The sequence below is a fragment of the Belonocnema kinseyi genome, chromosome 2 (genome assembly GCF_010883055.1).
Source record: "Belonocnema kinseyi isolate 2016_QV_RU_SX_M_011 chromosome 2, B_treatae_v1, whole genome shotgun sequence".
Lineage (NCBI taxonomy): Eukaryota > Metazoa > Arthropoda > Insecta > Hymenoptera > Cynipidae > Belonocnema > Belonocnema kinseyi.
The window spans coordinates 87,198,918-87,205,081 of record NC_046658.1 but is presented as its reverse complement, the minus strand read 5'-3'; positions in this window follow the sequence as shown (position 1 = coordinate 87,205,081).

The window sequence follows — 6,164 nt, the reverse complement described above, 5'->3', positions numbered from 1 at the left end:
AATAGTTAATAAAAAGAGTGTCAGTAGAGTGAATGACGCCTGAAACAAAGACCTTGGCTATTAATGGACCCAAGTGGGGCACCTTACATAACGACTTCGTGAGGTTCTTCGCTTGGGGTGATTGCTAGAGAGATTGAACAGCAACCTGGGTCGGAGCAGTGTTGCGGAACGAACGTGTTATTTATTTACATAGCACGAGAATTCTGGATCAATCTGAAAAATCTCTATCCCTTCCACACACTACTCCTTTCCCCTGCCGAGTGAGTCACGCCTACCCCGAAAGGGAAATGGCTTAATGGTGTAATAATAATAATAATAATATTGTTGACTTGAGACTACAGAACCTCCAAAACAGTCTAAAATGCGAACTAGTACGCTCGCACACGAAACGGAATGTGGGCGGTCAACCAATCCCAAGTAACTACCGATTTCGTGATTGGTTGTTCGGACACACGGCGTTACGAAACGCGCGGCTTATGAAATGCGAGAAAGCTCCCGGTATAATGTTTCTCTCCCGGTTTAGTGACCACCCTGGTTATGTACCCCTTGAATTCTGTGGTTTATTTTGTACGAAAGTTTAGTATTTATATAAACCACTGAAAATAACTTATATTCACATAAATATGCTTCCGTCTTTCTTAAAGCATAATAAACAGTAAGATTTACCCCCCTCCCGCCCAACAGTGGAGTGGTTTACAATTTCAAAACAAGTTTACGCAATTTAGGCACAGCGCCTAATTACCCTATAGGCGGGGCTTCCACAGACTAATGTATCTCAAAAAAGTGACAAAGGTGAATAATTTGAGCTAAAATGTGACCGATTTTTAACCAAAAAAGTGATTAAAAGTGACTGATGTCCACACACCAAGAGGCCCAGGATAAATTTTAAATCATACAAATTGTAATTTCGTTTATTATAAGCTGAACAAACCGCTAACTCAAATGCAAATTTATATTCCACAATCATTTATGATAGGAACTAGAAAACAGAAAAATCACGGACTAAAATAACTTAAACTTCTATGTTAAATAGAATTTCTAAACTATAGATTATTACACACACATCATCATCAGTAATTATGAGGTGAAGTTTGAAAGTTCTAAAAATTCTGAAATGAACTTTCCCTGTAAAAAAGTGAATTTTTAGTGCGACTGTATCTTAGAGAAAGTAACTTATAGTGACTGCTTCTAAAAAAGTGATTTAGGGAAAAACAGTGACCAAGAAAAATGAACTCAATTATTCTGCCGTTCAAACTAAAAAGATACATAAGTTACATTTTCATGAAAAATGAGTTTTTGGGATCCTTGGATTTGTAAGAAAAAGCTACATCTAACTGTGTTAATAAAAATTATTAATCATTAATATTTATTGAAAAAACTATTGTTTATTAATTAGGAAAGTCGAAAAAGTTGAAAAATACAACAGAAAAGAACACGCAAAGCACTTTGTGTGTCCTAAATGTTGTACAAGGCATGCAATAAGCCATCAGCATACAGATGAAAAAGAACCTAAAGAACTTTGTGTCTTTTTTGCGTTATAAAAGTGACCAAGTGCCGGGCGAATTTATAAACGAAAAGAATCGCTTGCCTTTATGTGTTTTTTAGATTTGTGAATGAGCTCGGACTCTGATCAGAAATCCACGGGAAATAAGACTCGGCTAAATTCGGCTATACATTAGCGACGATTGTTCGGGTAAGTTCGGAAGAGCCACTAAATACACAGCTGTACTCGAAATGGACTTATGTATTTGTTTAGTTTGTACGGCTGTATTAACCCTCTACTGGTACGGTGGGGTCGCATGCGACCCGGCCTACTATTAATGGGGTTTTAAGCAACAAAAATTGCACAATACGCATTTTAATGAATCATAATCTTTATTAGTGTTTTTGCAGTATCACAAAATTTTTACTATTTGAAAAACTCTAGGAACTCAATATGCAACAATATCTACAAAAACAATGCAAGCAAGCGAATAAGTGCCAAATTCAAAAAATGAGCAATTGTAGGCAGAAAACACTAGTCATTCTAAAAATAAAGAAAACGCAAAATATTGACTTATTTCAACTAAGAATAAATTAGCATAACATTATTTTGCACAGACAAAACTTTTTCTCACAAAAGGAAATCCTTATGAAATAAAAAATAACCATTATAACCCAATTAACTAGGTCCGTTAAGCTGGTAGGGCCACATTGCAAAAATGGGCTGAAAACCTACGGGGAATTTAGGGCTCATTTAGGGCTAATTTAATGCCCGAAAAAAACGACTTAGGCATTATTTACTTCCACAATAATTTATGGCTCATTTAATGCCCTATTGTCAAATTTGATGGTACACATTTTTTTTAAACCTGTGGGTCTGCTATCTTAACGTTAAGCTAGCAGGACCACACATAGAAAAAATTACTTGGACAATACTTTATTTGCATCATGCCCCACTGCCAAATTTGATGCTACGCATTTAAAAGAAAGACCTGTGGTTCTGCTATTTTAACGTTAAACTAGCAGGACCAAACAGAGCAAAAAGCGACTTAGGCATTATTTCTTTCCACAATAGTTTAGGGCTCATTTAGGGCTCTGGGAATATAATGAAAAGTTAAAAAAAAAATTTTTAACAATTTTTGTTTAAACAACTCTAGTAAAAATGAATTAAACAAATTTCTTCTTCTACCCTATGTTAAGGCTCACTTAGGGGTCCATGAATATGATATTTGAATTGAACAAAAAATTGTTTAAACAAATTTACCACAAAAAAATTATTTCTTTTGGTTTCTCTGGCTTAATTTCAGGCCGATATTTCGCACGATATTTCCTTTCCCCCTTTTTTTATTATGCATGACGTTGTGCCACCTTAACGTTATAAAAAATACATTAAGAAAACCATAAAACCCATTTTTACTCCTCGCATAATTTAGGGCTCATTTAGGACTAATTTGTGCCAGTGGTCCCAAATTTTGGGCTCTTTTATTTGTTGTAAAACACAGTGTTTGCAATAGCTTAACAATAAGTTGGTTAAAGATTGCTGTGAAACGTAATAAAAATGATTTTTCAGAAAATTCATCTTATAGAATAATTTAGGGCTCATTTAGTGCTCTGGGAATATGATAATTAAACATTTAAAAAAAAGGTTTAAACAATTTTTTATCTCTTTTTTACAAAAAACACTAGAGCCCAAAATTTAAGACTACAAGCCCAAATTATTCCTAAAGGAGCCCTAAATTATACGAGTAAAAATGGGGTTTATGGTTTTCTTCACGTATTTTTACATTCTCATTTATAACGTTAAGATCGCACAACACCATATATAACAAAAAAAAGGGTTAAGGAAATATCGCATGACATTCGGTCGATGATATTTCAAGAGCCTTAAATGAGCCTGAAATTATGCAAAAGAAACGAATATAAAATAATTTTTTTGTGGTAAATTTGTTTCAACAATTTGTTGTTAAATTCAAATATTATATTCATAGAGCCCTAAGCGAGCCTTAAGATAGAGTAGAAGAAGAAATTTGTTTAATTCATTTTTACTAGAATTGTTTAAACAAAAAGTTTTTGAACAATTGTTGTTCATTTTTTAATATTATATTCCCAGAGGCCTGAATTATGGTGCAAAGAAATATTGTCCAAGTTATTTTTTTCTATGTTTGGTCCTGCTAGCTTAAAGTTAAGCTAGCATGACCACAGGTTTTTTCGAAGAATTGCGGGGCATTAAATTTGACATTAGGCATTAAGTAAGCCCTAAATTATAGAGCAAAGAAATGTTGAAAAATTTATTATTTACTATATGTGGTTCTGCTAGCTGAACGTTGAGCTAACATGACCACCGGTTTTTTTTTTTTTTGTTTAAATGAAGAGCATTAAATTTAGCAATAGGGCATTAAAGTAGCCTTAAATGAGACATAATTCCCTATAGGTTTTCAGTCCATTTTTGCAATGTAGTCCTACCAGCTTAACGGACCTCAATTAACTGTACTGACAATAGTAAATCAGACTAACTTTCTCCCCAAATTTGAATCTCGACACCTTCTACGGTACTGAGTGGTAGGGTACCACGCTACTAGAAACTCCTTTAAATTGGAGGGGGCGAGGGAAATGGTACAACCAACGCTCGGGTCGGATTTAAATTCCAATCATCTATTATTCGTATTATTCGCAAAATCTGATTCAGCGACCCCAAAACCCCGTAAGTACCGAGATTGGTCCAAATCGAGCCGTTTTTTTCTTGTAATTTCGTCCACCATATTGGATCCGCCATTTTGAATTTTTGCTTCAAATTCGGATCCAGCGATCCCAAAAAGTGCCGAGAAAGACTTAAATGCAAAATCCGAGTAAGTTAAATAGGAAGAAAAAAGATTGACGCATTTTGCGTAAATGCCACACAGGGCACGGAAAATTTTGACGCATTTTGCGTCAATGCCAACGAAGGGGTTAAGGCAAGCCCCATGCCACTTTTGTGGAGGGCTGTTAAAAACATTTGTCATAAGAGTTGACGGTGGCCGTGTTGCAGCGCAGGCTATGCAGTTGGCCTAAAATTCAAATATTGCACGGCGAAAGTGTTAAAAAAAAGTTTTTCAAACAGAAATTATTTTCAAATAGTTCTGGGTAAAAGATAATAATCTTACAGATTTTTTATTACCTTCTGAATGAAAAATAATTAGTGAAAATCGTAAACTTCTCTGCTTTTAAACGTAAATCCCAATGCGTTTCTACTAACCACAACAAATCATTATTCTTGAGCAATCAAATTAAACATATCATTATTTGTGTAATTTTTAAATATCTGAAAAGAAAATAGTCTAAATTTCATAACATTTTTTATTATATTATATAATATATATATAACATAATATTTATTTTATTTATTAATTTAAATTCATTTTGGTTTTTCAAATATTTCAATGAACAAATTATGTGTTTTAATGAACACAATATGCTTTCTTATTATTATCTTATTATTATATTATTAATATCATGTGTTATTTCAAGTTCAAGAAATGAACCTCGTTAAAATGATTTATAAAATGGAGGAAAATATGCTAATCTTAATTATAAGTAATTTTGGAAAAGAACTCGAGGTAAACTTTTGAAAATAATATTTCGGGTTTTCTTTATTTGACGATAACAATTTAAAGTTTAATGTTTTCCTTTTTCTCTGTATGTAAAAGATTCAATTTTTCTTTAATTCCAATAGTGTATTACTTATTGTATTTCTTAAAAGATTTTATGAAAATCTCATTGGTTGTTTTTATTTTTTAAAAATATTTATAAAAACCTATTATTTACAAAAATAGCGATTTTATAATCCCTAAATAAATTTTTTAATCTAAAAACGTATCGATGAGATTTCTGAAGAATCTTTTCAGCAATAAAATATGCCCTAGAGTGTTAGGATTGTATAATAGTTTTTTTTTAAACTACCATTTTTTTTAATTCTGCAAAATAAAAAGAAATGAACTGGAATCTTCCAGAAAATAACTTTAAATTTTTCTAATAACCTAGAGAATATTGTTTGATTTTCTAAAAACCTTTCCAAATTTATAAAAACCTTCTTTTTAAAAAATGATCCTAAAGTTCATTTTTCACAATAAAAAATCATTAAAAATTTTTCTGGGAATCTAAGAAAAAAATGTATTCTCTTGAAACCTTTCGTAATTTTAATCCAGCTTCCTGTTTCAAAATCTTCAACAATCTACATTGGAAAAATGAACATTTTCACAAGTTAAAAAATAACTTGGAATTGTTTGAATAGTTGAAAATATTTATTAAGCACAATAGAATTTTTTTGTAATTTTGATTCAATTTTTTTTTAAATCCCTTCTTAAAAATAAAGAAATCATTAAAAATGTTGACAGGAATCTTGGGACAACTTTATTGTTCTCTTAAAACCTTTAAAAATTCTTAAAAGGCTTCTCATTTTTTTGTCCTAAATCATCAAAACTGTACATTTCGTTTTAAATTTTTCGGATTGTTCTCAAGATTTTAATTATTTTAAAAACTACTGAAACTTCTACAAATAAAAAAAATTTAATCCGAAAAAATTGTTTTAAATCTTTCAGATTTTTTCCGACATATTTTAACATCTTCAAAACTTAAAATTATCCTTTTAAGATAAAATCTGAATAATTTTGAATCTTCCCAGTCTTATTGTCAGTTTGGTAGAAAAA